Here is a 24,483-nt window from a genome sequence, read left to right on the forward strand (position 1 = left end):
CATACTTCATACGGTAAACTGAAGAACACCCCCATGAGCCCCCCAAAGATTAATTTAGAGTCAGAGTAAGTCTTAAGTTGAGATGAGTCTAGTGGACATGAACCGTTCTCCAGAGTCAAATTCAAGAATATCATACTGCAATAAGTTCTGGCTCCACGCTTATTTGACTAATTCATAAAACTGCTGGATTCTCAGTAGAGCAGTGTCGGGTTGTGAAGAAGGGCCTGCATCTTGGGGTTTTCAGTTAAAATTTGGCATTTGCATGCTGCCTAACCGTAGGACAGGCCCATCAGTGAGAAAAAGGAGCAGAATCCACTGCGGTCTTCCCATGGGAGATGGGAAACAAGTTCAAGACTGCGTCATGAGCGGCGCTCACCTCTCTTCACGAATCACTGCTGTTGTCGTTCAGGTCATTTCTCAGAAAGCTCTATCCAGATGGGAGCTGGAAAATCACCTCTGTTATTATACTCTGTGTCTCTGCATGTTGTTCTCAGTATAAATACCGCTGTATAAGACTAACACAAATCTTAATAGGAAACTTACCTGTCTAAGAGTTTCGATCCACATATGCAATAAAGAAGTCCTACTTAGTGCTGTCTACGGTGCTGAAACCTAAAATGCATCAATGGCCATTGGCCTCTTTTTGGCCTTAGAGACATGAACACTTTTATAAACACTTATTTCACAAAATAAAAAAAATAAAAAAGTTTAAGGTCAGTATTTTTTTTTTACATAATTTGATAAAAAGTGACAGTATTTATAATGCTACAAAAGATTTAAACAAAACACTGTTATTTTGGACTTTCTATTCATCAAAGTTTCCTGAAAAAAAAAAAAAAAATAAGCAGAACAATCATTTTTAACATTGATAATAAGAAATTTTTTGGGCACCAAATTAGCATAGGATATTATAAACTTAGAATGATTTGTGATGTAACACTGAAGACTGCAGTAATGGCTGCTGAAAATTCAGCTTTTCCATCACAGGGATAATTTACAATTAAAAATATTAAAATAGAAAAATTGCAATCATACCATTTTGACCTTTTATCATTTACTCACCCTCAAGTTGTCTGAAACCTGTATGAGTTTTTTTTTTCTGTTGAACACAAAAAGACATTTTGAAGAATGTTGGTAACCAAATAGTTGACGTAGCTTTCGATTCCCATAGTATATTTTAGAAGTCAATGGCTACTGTCAACTATATGGTTAATAGCATTTTTCAAAATTTCTTCTGTGTTTTTCTGGGAGATATCTCACAGGATGACCTTAAACAGAAAAAAAAAAAAAAAAAAAAACATATGCAATTTCAATCAGGTCCAAGAGCAGACACACTCATAATAGAATAAAGCACCACATGCTCCACCCATGAACAGCACACCGTTGCTTTCCACTCTAAGATGGAGACTAAAGCAGCAGACAGCTGGTGCAGCGGGGCCAGCCACATTCTCCAGCAGATCATTTTCACACGCATGCTTCAGCCTTTATGTTAACTGAGCCCAGCATCTCAAAGCCATGCCAAGAGGGGCCTACCACCTGCAGTGGCCAAGCAAGCGCAGGCACAGAGCACTCTGCAAGATGCTAATCAACACAAAACAAATGCAAAGTTTTCCACAGAACATCCGTAGGGATTCCGCGCTGACACCAGCTGGTGATGTAATCGCTATCTGTCCTTTCTCATTCATCACATTTGGAAATGAGTTTAGTAATATTTGCCTACAAAAACTTTTGGGTTTTGTGCAATACCTTTTTAGTGTGTGTGTAATAAAGTCCTCAAATATCACAGGGCTGTAGCTCAGAGTATTTCTAAGTAGGACAACAACGATTATTTATATATTTTATAGCTTTATCAACCAATTTGTTTTTGTTGTTGAACCAATTAGTCTATTAATCTAATAATTTTTTCTAGATAAAGCTATTCATTTATTTCTGATTTGTTGATTTAACCTTTGGTTAACTTACACAAATATAAAATAAAGTTTTATTAAAAAAATAAAGATCATAATTATTTCTTGACAAATAAAAAATTTCAAACATAAAAAAAAATAATAAAAGTAAAATCTGTTTCACAACACAAACAAAAATAAATCAAGACATGCACGTTTAGCAAACAAACTCACTATAAGTTATGTAATTTAAGGTTTTTAAATAAAGTTCAGATGGTCATATACCTTAATTTTAACAATATTTATCACAACGTAAAAAAAATAAATCACAATGTAAAAATAAATATATAAATCCCTCAGCCTGACTGGTCTAATAAATTACTTACATAACAGAAAACTGGAGTGTTTACTTGGATTCAAGGAAAGAAAATAAATAAATAATAAAAACACAGCCCGACAGCTCTTTCTTTCCATCTGAACTTTCTCTTCCTGGGATCTTCGTTCTTATTCATTTCCACGCGGCTTCCTGCAGCTGTCCATTCACACAACGTGCAGCCTTGCTAATTTTCCTACAGGGTGTGAGATTGATTGTGAACAGAAGAATGTCTGTGAATGGAGCATGCTGTCTGTGAAAGTGCTGAGCATGCCTTTGGGTGATGAAGCTTCTGTTTTGGCCAGACAAGTTGTGTTTGTCTCTCCCTAAAGCTTATGGCCCAAAGCCAGAGCAAGGCACCCTTGCACAGTTTGCTGTCTAATTAATGCATTCATCTCATTTGCAGGACAGGACGAAAAATCATTTACACTAGCAAATTCCTCTGACCACAGCTGGGCCTGAGTCTTAAAGCAAAACTCCCAACGGTTTTCTATATTCTCTCATATTGTTATTTAGGGTGTTATGTAGCAGTTAAGCTGCTTCTAGTTTTGAGACTAGACCTACTTTAAGGATACAAGAGCTGTATTTTCAGGCTGGAAAAGTTTTCAAACATTTCTTTCTTTGGAAAAAGGGAAGATCAAGACCGCTATTAGAACTCTTTAGAGTTCAAAAGAGAAGTACTGCATAGCTCATGAAAAACAGCACAGTAAAAGAGAGCCAGCATGTTGCTGAGGGCAGTTTCGAGGCCACATTCTCACGGTCTTATTCATTTACATACAAAGTATTTGGACACTTTAGACACACTTAAAAGTATATGAACGTGCATATAATTAAAAATAAGCATTTTGAGCAAAAAGAAGATTGTTAGCCTTCAATAACACATTCTAAATTAAGACACTTTCTGATTTATAATGTTTATTAACAAGGTTCGGGAGGAGCATGATCAGATAATCAACCAATTTGGCACAGGTGCAACTCGTTTAGCTAACCATCTTAACTAGCAGTACGTGTATATATATATATATATATATATATATATATATATATATATATGCAGCCTACCTACCTCTGTCCTGCGACAGTTCCGGCATCCCTCCTCCACCCCAACTCCTCACTCCTAATCTATTTTTATCCCACATTAGGGATAGGGGGAGTTCTTTGGGTTCGGGCTATGTTCCGGGCTCGGAGCCTTCCCCCAGGACAGTGCGCCAAAATATGCTTACTATTTGCTATCAGATTAGATGTAAGGGTGAACTTGTGAATCAGACTTTAGTGGAACATGTTCATAGTTAATGTGATTTTACCACTCCAGCGGTTATATAGGACACCTGTGTGAACTCAAATGACTTCATGCATTCAGTAAAATGGGACCTTGGGAGCTGCTGATTAAACGTAATTGTAAAAATGGCTTGGAAAAAAAAAGCTAGTTCTGAGAAAAAGGTCTATTTATTTTATTATTATTATAATTATTATTATTATTTTTTTTTTCGAAAATTCCATATGGTTTGATATTTTATTAATTGAATGCAACAAAGTTCATACATTTTTAAGCATGATGTAAATGGGCCAATGTATGTTCGACATAAATTGTTCATAAACATTTTAGGCTTTAAATATACTCATGGAGCTCTTTTAGAGTATAAATACAGCTCTGTTTGGAATTCAGAAGAGAAGCACAGCGGCATTTCACATGTCTCCCTAGAATAACATAAATCAGCAAACACTTCGTTATGAAACAGTCATAATGAAAACTGGAGGAACACCTTGAATTTTACCAGTGAATCTTCAGTGGGAGCAGCAGTCAAATTAAGGCCGCATGGGGAAGAAAGGACACCACCTTGATACACAATGAAATGAAACTATATATCCGCGAAAATTTAAAGACTGATGACAGGTGACAAGACCAACTGAGGACTTCTTTGAACAGCTCTGCTGAGCGCTAACAAGTGTTCATCAAACGGTTTGACAGATGGCATAAATCATTACCAGAATTGTCATTCCAAAAATGTCCTTCTTTGTTTTGGTTTCTACCATACTTTTTTTATAATTTATTTATTTTAACCAACTAACTATCAATGTAACGTTAATTTATTACAATAAATAAAATAATATTAATTATTTAAATAAATAAAATAAAAATCAACACATTTAATCCCGTACATTATTACAGGCAACATGCCTCACCAAACCACACTAACCAAGAGTCTTAAGACATACGCATCAAAAAGTTAAAAACAATGCAAAGTAAAAAATGAATAAATAAATAATAATAAAAAATACCGCCAAATGCAAAGTTTAATCCAAAGATTCAAAAATAGCACAGACAAAAAATTAGAGCTTGTTATTTGTTCATATTAAATATTTAAATATTGTTAAATAATATATTAATAACAATAATAAAAAATCTATTAAACAAATTTTACTGATACTAAAGCCAAATTTGTTATGTGCAAAGTTTATGGTCTTTTCAGTGTCTGCCAAAATAACCTAATATAATTGAATTACCTTATTTTGTGATTTTCACAGAAAAATATTAGATTAATTTGCATATATCAATCAGCATATCATGTAATTAATTCAGTAAAAATTTTAATTATTTGCATTTTATAGCAAACGTAGCATGAGCTCCTCTACAGTCCATTCTTTCAAATGATAGTGTTTCACATTAAAGGTGCTTTATGTAAGATTTTGATTCTACTAAAGAATAAAAATACCATAATATGTTTGCAGATATTTAAGAAACATGCTAAGATAACATACTTGTTTATCTGAAAAACAATGCTACAGTCAGTTATTCTCCTTTGAAAATGTGCGCTCTGGGCCGGAATGTCGGTCTTTGTTTTGGTTTGTAAAACCCGCCCACTGCTAGTTTACCCAACTGTATTTCAGTTGGCAGTTGCGCTCGATCCTGTTTTTGTCATCAATCTGGCAACCTGCGTGTGCGTCAAGTCTGAGGAGGAGGGGCCAGGTGAAAAAAACCCTCTCCGTTATTTTGAATTTGGACTGCATTACCTAGTTCAACCACTCGGTGTCAATCCTACATACAGCACCATTAAGCATTCCCCACCAAACCGCTACCAGCTCTGGAATCTTGGAGTATCAGATTATTTTATACACAGCAGATGAGTCCTGTGCAACCACAGATCCCTGGCAATTCCTGTGGTAAAATCATATCAACCAGAATTCCCAGATCAGAGGATCACAGAAGCAGACCGCTACTGCTGGAGCCTTGAACATCAAGGACACATGCACATTTTAACAGGTAATACAAACTGGAATGCAAATGCAAACTACTGATCAACAAGCAGAAATTATATCTTAGTTTGTGGTGTGATTTAACACTTGTGTAATCCAATCATTGCTTTCTCTTACTTTTTTTGTGTGTGAGTTTGTTGGGGGGGGGGGCAACATCCCTCTGAGAGTGTACAACCAAATGGCTTTGTCTTCAGCCAACAGCAATGAAAGATCCAATCAGTCATCTGAGCTTCAGTGAGTAGGGATCTGAATGATTAATAAAGACAGATGGAATGTTATAAAAACAAATAAAACAGGTATACAGAAAGATGGTTTAGTCAGAGACAGCCGTTGGGGAGATTGGATCAAGATCTCCAAGTAGCCAAAAGTTAAAGTTGATGAAAATGACCGTGGGGATGCTGAGGAGCTCAGCCTCTAAGCATCCACTCCATCTGTCTCATGTTACCACAATTTCTTAAATTGGCCCAATTGAAATGCAGTCATTGATTGGGGCTATTTGCAGACAGGGCAAACATCTCAACCTCCTCAATTATCTCATTGATTACAATAATGCAGAAAATTGCCCACTGAGAGCTGGACAGTAAGTCAAACACCTGGCCAGAGTGTCAAAATCCACCGTTTAGATGCAGAAGTGTCAAACCATGTTGAAGAAATGAAATCCGAACAATTCATCATTTCTTCTTATCATCTGTTTATCTCACTGTGGCATTTTGTTGAGTTTCCAAAGCGATCAGTGCTTGTGTACTCAAATATTTTACGGAAGAATGTTGCTTCGTTTCCATTACAAACAGCTCTGTTTTGAACAGTTACCAGACTGACATTTTTGTACAATTAGAACAGATAGTTTAGTAGTGACAGCAAAATGACCCATGTGGTGAGCAGTGTATTCATCGGTTGCTAAGCTCGCAGAGGGTCATTGTTTTATTCTATCAGAGATAAACTGCAACCAGATCAGATGGAAGAATTCAGGCATTGTTTACATTAGCTGTGCCCTCCTAATCCCCATTACCAGAGAGGAATTCACAAGATGACTTCCAAGCACAACTCAAAACACATGGATCCGACAAGAGGAGCTCATAAATTAAGAAATGACTTCATTTTGTGCTCTTGATTCTTCTCAGAGCTGCTAAACTTAGAAAAGAGGTGGGGCTGTGGGCATGGTTACTGTCATTTCAATATGTTTTATTCAAAACGAGACATGAGGGATGCATTGTTGTCTGGTCTTGTTCAAAATGAAAGAGAACGGAAGAATGTGACCCTTCATCATCTTATGAAATCTGGTCTAAAGGATCGCTTTAACAAAACCAATGTATTTTGTCAAGATTTCCAAAAGAAGCTTAAAAGTATCTCCTAGGCTACAGAAACAGTCACAAAATGTCTTCAAGATGTCCATCAATCCACAACAGAACAACACTGGCTCATCTCATAGGGAAGAAAAATCACAAATGAGATCTCTTTAATACACTGCAAATGAAAGATTTTCTTACTTAGTATTGTTGTCTTGTTTTCCAGTACAAATGTCTAAAATCAAGATACAACAGTAAATGATGTAAGATCTCAAGTCTTGTTTTTGGGGGAAAAAGACATGAAAATTAAGTGAGTTTATGCTTAAAACAAGAAGAAAAAAATCTGCTAATGGCCTTAGAAAAATAAACTTAATTTGAAAGGAAAACCACATTATTTTTGCTATGCCACTTACATGTTTTTTTCTAGTTTGAATCAAAACAAATTATTATTGATGCATTTTTCAGGAAACTTAGGTCTTAATATATCACTTCATTTTGCGTCTCATGTAAACGTATCTTGATTTAAGAATGTTTTAATATTTGTACTGGAAACAAAATGAAAATACTAAGAAAATCATTTGGTGTATATAAGTTGTCTTCAAGACCAATGAGATTAAATGGAGAGCAAACAGAAACAAACAGTCTTTAGAGTTTCAGAAGAGAACTTAACGCCAAATTCAAACATTTCTCAACATTTTTCGAAACCATATAACCTGTTCTCTACACGAATCCCTATACCCTTACTGTTTGTTATCAGTTGTCTCAATTGAGTGTTTATTGTTCTTTTGGAATTTAGGTGAAACATCTGATACAGTTCACTGAAATGAAATATAACAAAGAAATCCATTAAGTCTCCTGAGATATGAAAGAAGGATTTTCTTCATAGCTAATTTTAAGAACATTTTACAAATGATTTTAGTGGCGACTACACAGGCCATGTGTGAATGCATCACTGTGAAAAGCGATTGGCTAAAGAACATGTTACACACCAATAACAGAGCACGTTATTGGTCAGGCAGCAGGGAGAGCATCCACATGTGTTAAAGATTTTAAAGATGCTGGCTCTGTGTATGTTTACAAAAGAGTAGGTCCTCATTAATGGAACATTAGTCATATACACAGTAGTTTGGAAGTAGTTTGGTTTGAATGTCCTCCATTTATCTGTGTCAGTGCATTTTACTCTGAGAGGGCTCCTGAGCACACATGCATTTCATGTGTTGTACTGTATGTTATATTAATGTGTGTACATTAACTTATAGATACTAAAAGATTTTAAAGACTCTGACACAGGTCATGTTTTTGCAGGTCATTCATCTTATCATTTGTCATGTGAAGTGGTTTAAGTGAAGTTTGAACCAGTTGGCCTTTCCATTCGCAAAGCAAGAGAAGAAAAGTCAGTGTAAATATTTAAATGTCTTTAATTGTGTTGCACCAATGCTATCTTAGAACAGAACCGAATTTGGACCCCACTGACTTTCATTGGATGGACGCATGAGGGTGAGCTTTTTATTTGTTGGGTAAACTATCATTTTAATGGTTTTAATCTGCCATGAATTTATCACATTGCATTGTAGCCTAGTTGTCCTCACTATTAATCAGGGATAATATATGGCTATGCAACACGCCTATGAATTACACACAAGATGCATTCATCCTCTACCACATCGTGCATGTATTCATAATAGTTGTAATGTGAATGTCACTGTAGAAACACCTGCACTGGTGATCTCTGCCTGCTGAGTTCTCAATACACAATATGAATGCACTGAATCTCCCTTTGGATTGTGCTGGATGAAGCAAAGCTCCAGAGACCACACACTTATAGATAGACCAACAAACTGTTCTATTGCTCAGACAGGAAAAGCATAAAGAGTTTTATGATATTTGCAATGTCAGTCTGACCCTAACTTCAGCTGCTACTGCCTGGGAACAAGCAGAATGAGCCAGAGTTCACTAAGGTCAGAACAATTGCACTGACACTCCTTAACACGCAATAACAAACCAAGACAAAGCAGCAATTAGCTGTGGTTACAAAATGAGAGAGAAATCATCCCAAAAGAACTGAGTTATATGTTGCAGAAAATTTTTATGATGATGTTAATGTTTATCTAATAATAATAATAATGTTTGATATTTTGTATTATTATTATTGTTTTTTGTTTTGTTTTGTTTTTGGAACTACATTCACTACCATTAAGTTTGTGGTTTGGTAGGATTGTTTTTTTACATCTTCGAAAAATACTTTTATGCTAACCAAATCTACTGTCTGAAATAACCGTTTTCCATTTTAATCTATTTTAAAATGTAATTTATTCCTGTGATGGCAAAGCTGAACTGCAGCCATTACTCCAGTCTTCAGTGTTACATGATCCTTTGTTCATGTTTGTTCAAAATACCTCATGCCCTGTAAGCTATTATCACACTGAATTACCTTTCAAGCTTTAAAGGCTGGGAAACACCAAGCTGAACTTCAAAGAACTAGCGGTGACGAAAGCCGACGGTGTTGTCGCCTCGCGTCGGCAGCGTCGAACCAAAAAGCTGCGCTGGAACACACTGCACAGGCTACAGCCGACAGCAAACTAACACGTGCATTCTCCGGATGCATGAGAGGAACAAGCTGTTCATATCAGCAGCTATAATAGTATATATTCGTCATTTAAAACGAGAAACCGAAAACAAAGATATACAAGATAAATGCATATATACGAAATGTAAACAAAGCAGCGCTTGCTTACCGTTTTGAGTATCAGTAACATTGATAACTTTAATCATTTTAAGCGGCTCATGTTGTTATGAAAACATTTGTGTATTAGAATGATTGTGAAAGATCACGTAACATTTAAACAGCCTTCTGCCTTTATACCGCCTTCATTCACATGCTTGTTTTCATCACTTTTGCTTTAATTCTCGGCACTGACTCCTTCGCTAAACTGAACATCCAATCAGAGCTCTCACTCGGAGATGGACCTCACTGCAGAACACAAGATCCAGGGTGCGTGGTTGGATCCAGATCCAACTCCACCCACCTTACATATACCTAAGCCTACCCGTCTCCACCCCCTCATCCATAAACCCACCCTTCTCCACCCCTAAACCTACCCATCTCCACCCCCTAGATGCGGATCCAACCACGCCCCCTGGATCTTGTGTTCTGCAGTGAGGGGCTACTGCTCACTCGCACCGACGGCCCCAACACCGATTCAACATGCTGAATCTGGCAAACTGCCAACAATGTGAGCCCGACGAGTGGAACACACGAAACAAACTAGCCCGACCGTTGCTCGCTGTCAGCCCGACGATGGCAAACGGTCGACCGTCGGCTTTTTTGTAAAAGAGTTATTGGCATACATAGCCACATTAGGGATTTGGGTGGAGAGGTTTTCAGTCTTGTCACCATAGGGTACAAGTTCAAAACCTGAAATTCTCAACTATTTAAATCAGTAAAGAGCATCTGGATTGACAGAAGCACCCCAATACTTTGTTGTTTACAAACACGTGCAAATTCACCACAGAACAATATGGGAATATTTTTGTTACCTGAAGGCAACATGGGATGCACAACCCCTTAACATAATGATAATGAATTGAATTTCAGTATATGGATTTTTCTCCAGGCCAAACATTTGTGATGGCAGATTTTGCTTAATACTTCATGTAGCCTAAGTCTAAATATGTGATTCTAAGGCAAAGGGTTTCATGAAGGACCCAGTGCTGTGTATATTAGAATAATGGTTCTGAACTGGTGGGTGGGAACCTGAAAGTGGGTCGCAGGTCCGATCCCTAACAAGGAAAAAAACATTGTTATAAAGTCATAAAACGCAACCAACCATATAATAAGGAAATGGTACAATAAGTAGGCAAAATAAATAAACCTTTAAGAGGGAGAAGGAAAATGTTTCACATTTTTTGTTACTGACATCAAAGGCTGTGGATCCAATAAAACCCTTCGGTATTTTGCCGCAAATTCATTCAGCTAGTTAAATTAGGCAGATGCTAACATGGAAAGCTTGTATAATGTGTCATGATGCTCAGAAACCATGAACAAATCTATGAAACAAGAATTAAAACTAGTTTGTAATGACAGTAGTTATTACTGGCAGCCAAAAGCACAAAACCATTGACATTCAAGAGACATCTAGAAACCAAAATGATCAAATCTGATATTCCGCATATGTCATGTTAAAATTTAGCATACTCTTGCCTAAGCAGTTCATGGTAATATTAATATATAGATTTTTTTTTACTTAAACATAAAGCTGTGTGGATATGTGCTCCAACATCACAGTTACATGCAATTCCTTCCTCCCTCTGTCTTTCTCTTTCTTCTTTTCACCCTGTTTCTTCCCTTCCAAATCTCTAGCTCATCTTCTGTTTGCGTGTGTAGGCATGGTTGTTCTTTCCTCTATGTTGGTTAGGTGCGTGATGTTCTCTCTCTGAAGCAAAACAATGGAAGAGGATTTACACAAGCTCGTATTGCTATTAATTAGTGAGCTCATTTATTTTGGAGATGGGAGGAATAACAGGCCTTCCACTTTGGCTTAGATTTATTGCACTCGCTTGCTATGTGACGCTCAAAAAATCGGAATGAAATCCAGGACCGGCTTTCAGCTTTCTAGGCCTGCTGTAACACAGAAGGAATTAAGGCAAAAATGTCATCTGTTGGTCTTGGCAATATCAACTGTTCCTAAATCAAAGAATGTGTCTATTTTTACATTTAGACCAGGTGTAAGCGTCCAGGACATGAAGATTCAACCATACACACACCAAGGTTGGGCCAATATTAATTGCTGCATTAGATAACTCACAAGGTAGATAAATTACAACTGCAAACATGAAATTAGGAAGTCCTGTTCTCCTTGGAAAACGGCCATGAGAAGTGTCATCTACATTTCCAAATGAGTTTAAACAAAGGTCTGTGAGGAGTATGTTCATCTAATCCTGTCAATCACTTACTGCTTTGCAGACTTGGTCATAGTTTATTTTGAGAATATGACTGGTAGACTGTAACTGAGTATTACATGGCTACTCTTCAAATAAATAAATAAATACATAGACATGAAATATTGAGTTGAAGTTATTTTATAATAACTTTTACCTGTATATTATATTAATCTGTTAAGAAGACAAAAATACATAAAAGGACAAAATCAGCATAGAAACAAGATGATTAATACAACAATATTAAAATCAAATTAATACTGAAGTCCCCTTATGTTATTTTCACTGCAAATGATGACTTAGATGCAAGAAGGCACCAGTTGTGTTTGCGTTTTCTCTCTAGAGACTGCAAGTCTGCAGTGTGAGACGAGAGATATGACAGCAAAAAAACATTTATACTTACCTTTACCTCAATCATGGAGAGTATATTTCTTGAAATGGCTATTTCTGAAGCTGAAAACTAGCTTGAGCTCAAAAACAATCCAATGAGCGCAGAAACGTGGTTTGACAACCAGTGCTAAGATTTGGAACCCTATACTTCATATTTAGATGGAGATTTCACAATGTTCTTTCCTCTAATTTATCAGTGCTATCCCTTTGTTTCTTTCAGAAGATAACAGTCCATAAACGATGCTTATTAAGCATCTTGCCTCACTCTCTGTGGCATCTTGGATGTCCTTTTTTATGCACTTTTAGACACTATAGTTTTGTAGTATTTATATTTTATTTATGTGAAAATGAGGGGCACAGATGTTTCTTTAGTGACAGTACACCAAGAGAAATCTCCATGTTGTACGTAATGAATGCTGGTAAGAAAAAGGAAGATTTTCATACAATTTAAACAAATAGAAACGCAAACAAGAAAAGAGCAGGAGAAGAAAAGAGTCACCGAGAGAAAGAGAGAGATTCAGAGAGGAGGGCTGTTTTTGGATACATTTGTTTAATGTGTGGATGCGACACAGCATTGGAATGCATTGGACCAGAATACAGTTCTCCAGGGTTCGGCCGTAACACAGGAATGTTTCGGAGCATAGCTGCACTCATCAGTCAGTGTTGCAAGCCCACCCGCCTCCCCCCATCTACATTAGCTGCTACTTATTGCACTGGCATTAGGAGAGAACTGGAGAACACAGCTAATAAATTACTTTGCTTTCAATTATTTTCCCTCCCATATTTCAGCCCACGGCATGTAAAGTAAACAGTGTGAGAGCGAGAGGGGGAGAGAAAGAGGTTTTCTTAAATCGACCCCAGTAGCTGAGAGCCTCGGTGCAGTTGAGCTTGTAAGAGTTTATATGGCGGTGCTGCATACTGTCACTTTTATGAGTGTCTGTAGTCCATGAATTCTGCTCTAATGTAAACCCATAAACTCCCAGCACTCATGGTGGAGAGAACAGAAAAAAAAAGAAAAAAAAAAACCTTGGTTCAGGAAATATGTGCTTATTGAGTTTCATAAAATTCAAAAAGTTTTTTTTTTTTTTGTGCTCTTAAGTTTTACATCTGAGGGGGAAGACAATGAAAAATTAATTAATAAAGTAGACAAAGCGAATGTTCTGAGTGCATTTTTATGTCCTCTGCTCCCTCTGATATTTAATTGTGGATGAGGAAACATAGGGAACGTAATCTGATTTCAGGTCAGGGCTTTTGGGCCGCAGCCTCCCATTACAGTGGACGTTCCCACCGTAAAGCTGCTCGAACCTCTGCTCAATTGCACAATAATCATCCCTCAAATATTCACTAATCTTTCAGATTAACCACAAAGCAGTTCTTCTCTCTTTCTTTTCCATGTCCCTTTTTCTAGTCAGACCAGAAGGAATGCTTGAAAGTCTTCTATAGCTTAATAAATTCACTCCTCACACATTTGGACATGAAACTCAAAACGCACTGCGCAGCCTTCAGGATACCCTACGCGATTCAACAGCTCTAAAATTATATCGGAGGCAAGAGAAAATAAAGAGCTCTGTATGGAAGAATATCCATGAACAGTTAAATTCCCGTCTGTTTGAGTTTAAAACCCTTTAGTGATTATGAAAGCAGACAGACTGATGGCATTAGGAAATGGAAAACTATTTACATATACAATCCAGTGACATGTATATACAGTGGCCAAATACAGTTAGGTTAAATGTGTATACCTTTGTTACGCCACACCTAAAAAAAAATACACTACCATTTTAAGTTGACCAAAAGTAATAGTAAACATTCACAATTTTAAAATAATGCTGTTCTTTTGAAATTTCTATTCAAAGAAAACAACATATCATGGTGTTCATAAAAATATTAAGCATCACAACTGTTTTTAACACTGATAGTAATAAGAAATGTTTTTTGAGTACCAAATCATCGTATCAGAATGATTTATAAAGGATCACGAGATACTGAAGATTGGAGTAATGGCTGCTTGAAATTCATCACAGGAATAAATTACATTCTAAAATGTATTATGAAGTAATACAATTTTCAATTGTAATGATATTTCACCATCTTACTGCTTTACTGTATTTTTAATCAAATAAATGCAGCCTTAGTGAGCACAAGATACTTCTTTCAAAAATATTTAAATACTTTCCTGACCTAAAAACTTTAGAACGATAGTGTATATTAATTGCATTATTTCACAAAATATGTGCCATTTATTGTAGAGAAACATTATAATAATTATAATTCATTATAAATTAATATCTGGTTATCAAACTACAGTTTCATCCCAAATGATTTACTACACAGGACTGTGTACTTTTTTTTGTACATTGTAAAATGGTTTTAAAACAAGAAAGAAAGAAAGAAAGAAAGAAAGAAAGTTCTGATAAAAGATCTAGCATCATTTAGGTTAAACTAGGTTTATGTTTGTATCTAATGCAAAGACATTCAGACACTTTTTTATGCTTGATTAAGTGCCCAAATACTTTGATGGGCCTTTATATAATACACTACACTGGTATTATGGACATCACGGTGTAAACTTTATTACTATCATGTGGTGTTTTTATAGAAACAACTAGAACCAAGGAAAATCAATAACATAAGGGTCCTGTGGTGTAATAAATTGAAATGAAGGATCACAGCTACCTCTGATGGTGCATTACACATACTGGCAAAAAGTTTCCCCACACCCCACTGCCTCGCTCTCTAATTTTAAACATATTCCACTCCTGTGTCATTACTCAATGTTTCTGAGTTTGGAGTTAAATGCCACTTCCCTCAGATAACTGATACCGATCTCCTGCACATGGGACCTGTTTACACTGGCGCAGCTGATGGATCCTATGCAGCCAAAGCACCTGCACACACACACACACACACACACACACACACACACACACACACACACACACACACACACACACACACACACACACATACATACACATGCTCTGAAAGTACTCTAATGTACACCAGTAGAGGTTTCATATTGTGTGTGTGTGTGTGTGTGTGTGTGTGTGTGTGTGTGTGTGTGTGTGTGTGTGTGTGTGTGCGTGTGTGTGTGTGTGTTCACTCCCTGACATCAGTCTGGCTACTGGCTGAGTCTGTACAGATGGGACTGATTACTACACACACTCTCCACAGGTAGAACACACTCTACATCAAACACCAGCAGAGCATACACGCATACATACATATGTATCGAGCACACTACATCACACGAAACGACACGCATATTATATGCTCTTCATCAAACTTTAAAGCATGCCAGCACACTTGCACACATACACAGATATTTTCATTGTGCTCTCTTCTTTAAAGAAGGAAAATGAGAGGTTTTCTTTTAGGAAGAGAATTGGGCTAGTCCTCCACTAAATATTATACTTAAAAAAAACTTTGCTGAAAAAAAGATCTACTACTGCCCTCTGATTGATAGTTCATAATATTTTGCAAGTAAAAGGCCTTTTAGTCTAAAAATGCCCACCTTAAGGTCTTATTCCTGTGAAATCTTTAATGATTTTTATAAAGTAAATGTAATAATAACTTTTAGATTAACAGTAATATTATGATGATTAGTAATATTTACAAGACTGAAGCAACTTAAACCTAACTTAATTTATCCATACGTCATTTTTTAAGTTAAAATGTATATAAAACATATCAAATATGATCAAACATTCTTTTGAGGAATGTTATTTGTACATCTCTCAATCAATGCATTGCACTGCATTAATTTTATTCCATTACAATTTATGCAAGTAGTCCTTTCTGTAAACTCTTATTGATTTACATTACAAACTTTCAAAATGTCTTCTTACTTTTCATTTCAGATTTGACTTTCATATTCAAAATATTTACCCAACAAAAAGTTGGAGAAAGTACTTAGATATACCCACATCCAATAAACTAATATTTAAATAAATTAGTTAAACAATTATTATTATTAGTAGTAGTAGTATAAATGGATTTTACCCAACAAGTCCAGAGGAGAAACAGAAATACAGTCTCTTTTTCAAAATATTATCCCTCATGCTTTTTTTATTACTTTAAATTGTCACGTTCAACAGAACTAAAGAAAACAGAGTGAACGAAGGATTGAAAGAGGAAATGGGAGAACATGCTGTGAGAACTCAGCGCTCCTGTCAGAGCGAGATTGTTATGGTATGTCTTATTATTTTCTAAGCGCAAACATTTTACACACCTAATTGCTGTCTGAGGTATGTTGAAGTAACACCAACTTTGTGAATCACAAGGTCATGTCTGTCTTAGAAAATATAAAACTGAAGGGAGATGAACCCCTTATTTACAATAAACTATTGCACTTGTTTTTACATTCAGTCTTAATGTCTGTCCTTCCAAACAAACCTTTGAGAGCTTACATGCATCTTTTCTTTTTTGCTGCTTTCTATACCTCTTGTGTTCTCCCAAAGGGAATATATAGTGAATATATAGTGAATATATAGGGAATATATAGTGTATTTTACTATATAGTCTGCTTATAGCAGACTGACTTTAAAGATGCAGCGAGAAGCTCAGGTCTATTTAACTGATTTAAACATCATGAAAGGTCCTTTTAGGATTCTTTTTCTCTGATATTTTCCTTGACATAATGTTTCTGATTTACTGACACATTAAATCCTATTTACTTTGAATCCCCACACCAACACACACATGTGTGTTTCTAATGAGGTCTCATGACATCTAGCAATGTCCAATTTAAGACAACCTCCATGAAGCATTTTTCGTCATTTCACCAGGGCCTCGGTACAATTGATGCAAACACCAATTTAATAAAACATCATTTAAAACGATGGATCTCAGGTTACTTTGAAACTCTGCCAATGTGACAAAGTAAAAGGAAGGAAAAGAGAAAACGAGAGAGAGAGATGTTTGTAATGTCTCAATAAAACTTATGTTCAGAGTTTAAAAGTCCCCTGTGCTTGTAGGCCATTTTGCTAAATAAAAGCAAAGAGGAAGAGAGAGTTTTCAATGGTACATAGGAGAATTCTCACATTTCGTGAACTCATAGACATGCTACTCTGAGCAACGGAACTTAAACAAATCTGTGACAAATCTATTCATTGAGCTTCGAACATGTATTTCACATGTCTGTTATTCCCACCAGCTAACAACATAACACCTTAAATAACAGTCATCAAACCAACCGCAACTAATTTATCTAGCACTTGATCTCTAAAACGATGTCCTAACCAGGTGCAGTATGATAAAGAGAGAAAGTAAATCTCAGTTTTTGTCACTTTTGTTGACTGCCTGGTTTTTAATTCTGCAAGGTTGAACCAGGCAGCTCGGCACAAAGTGAAATCTATTAGGTTCAAAATCCTACCTATAGATTAAATTAAATAGTTTTCTTTAAAACATATTTTGAAGGATGTACCTAAACAGTTTTGGTTACCAATGACTTCCAAACACTGAGACCCTTCTCAAAATAACTTTATGTATGATCCACAGTAGAAAGGAGGTCATACAGGTTTGGAATTACATAAGAGTGAGAAAATGATGACAGAATTTTCATTTTTGGATGAATTATCTTTTTAATGTTTTTGATCTGACATCAATCGCTCATGTTGCAATTCACGCAGATGTTCTTACTATTAATTGTGAATAACAGGCAACGTAGCGCTAACCAACCTGTTAATGGTTTTCTGTGTGCCATAGAGATGTTGGAGCCATTCAGATTTGTTATAAAAAGACATTGGACGGCTATCGCAGGTCACACCCACAGCAGGGATTTTTAGAGACAATTACATAATATCAGAACAAAAATAATATTAAGTGGAGAAACAAATCTGCTGAAATGCAGCAGCCAAAACTCATTGCTAAATCAAATGTGCTGAAAGAGTACTGGGTCTCATCAGATCTCGCTCAGTGTTTATATGAGGCACCAAATGCCAAAATGCTCAGTACTTTTACCACAAAGACCCTGACAGCTTTAAACCGGACCTCACATCTTTAGAAGGTCAAAAAAAAATAATTTTTTACACAGCTTAAAACATGTCTCAGTCAAACAGGTCAGGTTTGTAGTGTTTCGCTCCTGGCTAAGGACGCAAATGCTAGCGTCTTGAAGTTGTGACATCTGGAAAACATCAAGTCCTCAAGCCGCTCCTAAAAGTTAGGACTAATTTTAATTATACAAATTTGTAAACCTTTGCTCTAATGTTTGTGTTATTGTTGCCCACTTTGTTTAACTTTTGTCGCCACTTATATCGCCCCGCCATCAGTTCAGTGAACCCACAGGGTGGCAGAGCGTCTGTTGGCAGATCTTAAATCATCAGCAGATTAAAGAGCGAGCCGATCAGTACCTATAAACCCTGACTCTGGAAAAACACACTGGATTGTGGGACTCTGGGGTGAGAACAGTGGATTTTCTGTGTTTTCCCAAGCACAGCTGAAAGGCTCATCAACAGCTCCCTGATGGTCTAAAGTAAAGCATGTACGCACAAACACACACTCACACACACGCACTCCTGGTGTTCTAAAATGGAAGGTCCCACCAGATCTACCAACCCATTCCCAGATTCAAATATACTCTATATAGAGATACATTCTCTCCCAGTTTCGAAATAGACCAATAAGAAACCAGAATTCCCTTGAGGCTCTGTGGGTGGGCAGAACAGAAGTTGTAAAATGTTTCTGACCTTTATATGCACAGAAACATAATTCTTTTTCTGTATTTCAGAGTGTGTGGAAGAAGGGTTAATAGTTTTCATAATCATAACTCTGCCCTCTGACCCTTATTTGCACTGGATTAGAAACTGTACAGATGAATGGAGAGACCACTTTGGAGTCTGGGTCATAGTCATGGCCTTTAAAGTCAATTCGAAAACTTTTATTTTTGTCATAATTATAACAGATTTCAGTTGCAAATCACTTCCACCCAAATCTAAGCCAAACATTTTGATCATTATGATTAAAGATGATTTGTGTGGATTAATGTAGACCAAAAGCATTTACTCTTGAAATGAGACGTTTTACGAAACATTTATGAACATCATTTGCATAAATCGGAGACTGGGAATGTTTTGTTGAAAGCATCAGCTGTTTAATTTATCAATGTGCTGCTTGGTTCCTCCCCTCCGCTTAGCCTAAGATCTGATAACACTGTTATTTTATGGCTTTATTGAAATGTTTTGAATTCAGCCATATTCGCTCTCTGGCGCAGAACATTCCCTCAGCTCATGCGGAGCTTGACCCGTGCTGACACTTTTGCTCAGCCGTGATAAAAACATTTATCACTGGCCATACAGGGGTCAGAAGAGTGACTGAGGGGTGTTACACATCTATCCTTCGAGCTCCCTCTCTCACTCGCTCTCGTTATCCCTCCCTCTCTCGCACTCTTTCAGGCTGGACATGAGGGAAAGAGACCTCAGCCGAAGAGAATTTGTTTTCATGAAGTCCTGCGGATATTTTTTTAAAAGGTCAAATGCTCCAGCTGATGTTTTTCCTGTTGCACAGATAGAAGATGAAACATCGACACAATGAGGCTTTACGTTCACCAGTACTTCCTATGTAAACATGAGAGTCTGTTACATGGTGCTACTTGAAATGCATACTTAAGAAATAAAAGTATTATGCGTTTTGCAAATGTTGGCACAAAGAAACATACAGATTCCATAAAATGTGATGTTGGAGGACAAAAATAACTACATTTTCTTCAGGAATTTATGTTTGCTCAAACAAGTCCTTCTGTGGACATTATGTAACATAATCAAATTAAAACTCTCCATAACTTTGTTCATGCTTAATCGATGTTCTAATGTTGGCTTTAACTCAGGGCTATGAAACCCAATAGGATGGGATTAGGATAAGAGCATAGGGCTCATAAATTCAACCACAGGGTGTATGTTTGAAATTATTTAGCGAAGACGTATTAAATGCAGATACTGGTGAAACGGGTCAAACCTAGTGCCTTCTGTTCACACCCTCTTTGGGAAAGTGGTTAACGTGTCCTTGAAGAGAACGTGGACTAACAAACATCTGACCAGTATTTATCTACGATTTGAAGACTACACCTGTACATATTCGTTGCAAACATCATCGTCATCAGCAGCTGTAACACTTCCTATAAATGCATAATCATTTCTTCCATAAATAGCATCAGGCGTGTGTCACCATCAAGAGGTCTGTCAAAAGATGATCCATCCTAAGTCTAAACATGGCCTTTTACCCGTAAAATTTTAGAAGTGCCTCTGAGCTCTTTCAATCATCTCAATCACCTCCAAAGCCATCTGAGCTAAAAACACTGCAGTTTCACGTAACCACGAGAGGTTCAGAGAAGCTACATCTCTGTTCTTCATTAGCCATTAAAAGCCTGTTGTTTTTGTAGAGGGAATAAGTGACCTAAAGGGGCATCGTTATGGCTTTGCGGTTTCAATTTGAACGTAAAGCCGTGCTGGATTACCTCCCCGAGAAGCACCAAGCCCCATTCCATCCAGCTGACTCACAACCCAGCCCTATACATCTCTCCAGCTCTCTTTCACTAATATATGAACAGCTGTGATTGCTTTTATTAGAAGCTAATGCATGGGTTTCTTTCTGATTTTTGCATGCTAGTGAGACTGTTAAGAGCATTACTGAATAAAATGAAACTGGAAATGATGATAAAGGACAAAATAATGTGACCACAATTAAATAAAGCATCAATATAGATTTTAAAGCAGCACAACAGACGTTTGCTTTAAAACACTGAAATTTTGTTGCTGAGATAGTATGTATTCAAATTCATATTTTGTCTTAAACTGATTTACTACATTAAGCCCATAACTATGATTTTATGATATCTGTTTGGTTTGGCTTAGCTACCAAATCAGACATCAGGAGACAGTCAGGACTGCTGAGAGGATTATTGGTGCCCCCCCCTGCCTAACCGCCAAGAACTTTACGCCTCCAGAGTGAGGAAAAGGGCTGGTAAAATCACCCTGGACCCCAAACATCCAGCACACTTCCTCTTTGAATGGTTGCCCTCTGGCCGGCACTACAGAGCACTGAGCACCAAAACAGCCAGACAAGAACAGCTTTTTCCCCCAGGCTAAATTCTACCTAAACAATACACAACACATCTCAGGACCGTACATCTGTAAATAACTTATCAAAAAAAAAAACTTCTGTAAATAGCTCATGTCTATACTTTCTGTACTGGAAATTCCTGACACCAAGACAAATTCCTTGTGTGTGTAAACACACTTGGCAAATAAAGCTCTTTCTGATTCTGATCTGATTTTTATATTTTGAGGGTCAGATTTCATGGGGAAAAACCATGTGCAAGTTAATTCGTTCGTACATGGTCCGTAAATAATTAAAACAAGATTTGCTACTAAGGGCCTGTCCCAATACTCACTCTTATCGTTTTGGCCACTTGAGAGCCTGTGCACGTGACAGGAAATAAGCATGCGAGACTGTCCCATGTCAGAAAAATGGCAAAGCTCAGTGCCCTTAGCGCACACTAAATCCGCACCTTGGAGCAGTATTTGAGACTAAGCGTATCCCGTCATTCATCACGTTTAGGAACTCACATGCCAACTTTGCACTGTAAAGTAATTTAATTACATTAATTTGATTACATATCATTTGTGTAAAACTTAAAATGTGTAAATAAAAGCTAGTTTTTTACAACACTATCCAACTGTCCCATTGTATAATCAAAAGTTCTACACACACTTGCAGTCTTCACGCCCATGCAATTTGTCAAGTGCAAAGACCACAAGTGTGGGTATTGGGACAGAACCTATATTGTATGTTGTTGAGCAAAATTTGATTAAGTCAGCTAGCTAGCATTGCCAGTTCTAAACAGCAACCCTTGCTAACTTCTGAGGAATCACTTAAGTCAAAACTTAAAGAAACCATTAGTAGCAAAACAAAAGAAACCATTAGTAGCAAAGAGAGAAAAAGAGAAAGTGACCGAGCCTGTGCCAAAATAAAACACAAACCAGAGGAAAATATGATACTAATTTGGTCAAATGACATGTTTTTGTGATATATGCTTTGTTGGAAATTCTTCCTCTTGGAGCGTGACACACCTGCTCCGACGTGGCGATCAAAGGCAATCATGTTGATTTCGAAAACCACGACATCCACCCGCGACCAGTGCTGATGCACAGCTGATGTAAAAGAGCCTACAGCTACAGTACTTCAAGTTACATGCAATTTTATTTTCAAGCACAGTTGGCGATATAGAGGCTATAGTTCCGTGGTGCAGCTTAGGCAGTTATTTTATTTTATATGTCCGTGAACGAAATCAATGCCATTGACCGTCTAATCATCTTTCAGTGAATCAGTTATGTAAAATGTAATTAGAAATGGTGAGATTCAGGCTCTGTTAACTTGTAGTGCAACTCAGATTTACCTTAGAAAAATATATTAACGTGTAGCTATATCAGGACTCCAAAAAGCATGATAGAGGCAGGCAGGGGCCTGTATTTAGACAGCCATCAGTAGTTCAGAATTTGAGAGCAGCTCTCTGACTTCACAGACTTTGAAATGTTAAACTTTCAGTGGCTGAAGTGTTTAGATTAGCGAAAGTGATGTAAATAGACGTGATGAAATATGTAAGTGAGCTGTAAACAGTTCTTTTTATCTTCAGTCAGCCGTGTGTGCGCATGTGCGTTCATGTGCATGTGCAGGGCGCATTGTGTGTGTGTGTGTGTGTGTGTGTGTGTGTGTGTGTGTGTGTGTGTGTGTGTGTGTGTGTGTGTGTGTGTGTGTGTGTGTGTGTGTGTGTGTGTGTGACAGAGAGAGAGAGAGCCGCGCTTCAAACGTGCGCAACTTGCTCTCGCACAAAAATCTATTATTTACAGTTTGTTTTCTTTTCCCCTCCAAAAATGTAAATGATGTCTAGCTGCTGTTTTTTATTATATGCAGCCGAGGAGTGGGCGCACGGCTTCCGTGGCAGGGTTTGCTGATTAATTTCCTGAGGTTAGGGCTATTGCGCTGTGCTTAGTGATGCAACATGGACTCACAGACAGACAGAATTTTCTCATAAAATCAACTGACAAAATTCAGCAGGAATAAACCGCATGGGCCTTTGCACTCAGCATTTTGCATCTCTGTGTAGATGATCAGTAAAATTGGATTAAGGATAACTTGCTTTTGAAATCAAATAAAAACAGTTAACAATTCCATTCTTGTATGAGATATAAATTTTTATATAATTAAAACTTCTAAGCTTAAAAAACCTCCAAACATCTCACAGATGAATAAACGCTACCATTACAGAACTCTGTTTCAATTTTTACTTGATTTTTGTTCAACAGACATGACTTAAATTTACTTCCAGCTCTCAGCAAACGCACCTAAGCTACGGGTCACTTGAAAATTACAGGTAGCCTAGTTGTGTTAGAACTATGATTGGAACTAGATTCTGCACGAGGTTAAATCTCCAGCAGTGGGGCTGGGCGACTCTGCAGTAGCTGGATTGCAAGTGTACGCGCTCTCGCCACCAGGTGGCACGTATTGAGCGCTTAACAGATGCGCAGCAGCGTGCTTGTCTTGCTCTGATATACTGAGACTGCTGTCTATGTGCGTCTCACACGAAGGAACCTGCGACCTACGTCTCGGAGGAATTTATGTGAGATGACGTCACAACAGATTTCCCCAGACAACAAATCGAGTTATTTAAAAAAAAAAAAAATTACATAAAAATAAGGAAACTTGTGCAATGAATTCGGACCTTCAGAATTTGTTGAAATCAAAGTACACACGTCATTTTGATAATATGTCTATTTATATTTTAATTTAAAATGAAACTAACTTTTCTTTCTGTCTTAGCCTATATATACAACTGTGAGATTACGTGAATTTTTCACCTTCACAGTTTACATTAACCTAGATGTGTTCGACCCAAAAAAGAAAAGTTTATACCAAGAATTTCCACAGAGCTCCAGTTCGTATCAAAAAAAAGTGATCGAACCCTGCATAAAGCAAATGAAGCTCGTGCTCTTAACCTGTCTTCACTGGGGTCGGGTGACAAACTGACTAATGGTTTTGGGACGTTTAAAACTGCCCTCTTATTTCTTTCTCGCAGAGAGCCTAAGTTAAAGGTGACAGTTGTATATTTACCTTAATTAATACAAAGTGAAGCTTGATTTGTTGCCACCCACATCTCGCACAGAAGCTCGTTTTAAATAAGAATTCTTTGACTTTCTGTATTATGTTGTATTGACGAGAACGTGAATTAAATAAGACTATTTTGTTACCCGAAACTCAGATTAAAAACGAAAGCTTATTTAGCCTATACGTCCTATAATAATAATAACAACATATGCATAATGTTAACCAAACATTATATGTAATGCTAATTGTCTTAGTTTTA

At 37.1% G+C, this 24,483-nt stretch overlaps 1 long non-coding RNA gene across 1 annotated transcript in view; it reads right to left on the bottom strand.

Moving 5' to 3' along the window:
* LOC122147262 overlaps nucleotides 1-24,483 on the bottom strand; it is a 251,001-nt gene that overhangs the window by 3,018 nt on the left and 223,500 nt on the right. The window lies entirely within an intron of this gene.

Source organism: Cyprinus carpio, chromosome A13 (genome assembly GCF_018340385.1).
Source record: "Cyprinus carpio isolate SPL01 chromosome A13, ASM1834038v1, whole genome shotgun sequence".
NCBI classification, from domain to species: domain Eukaryota; kingdom Metazoa; phylum Chordata; class Actinopteri; order Cypriniformes; family Cyprinidae; genus Cyprinus; species Cyprinus carpio.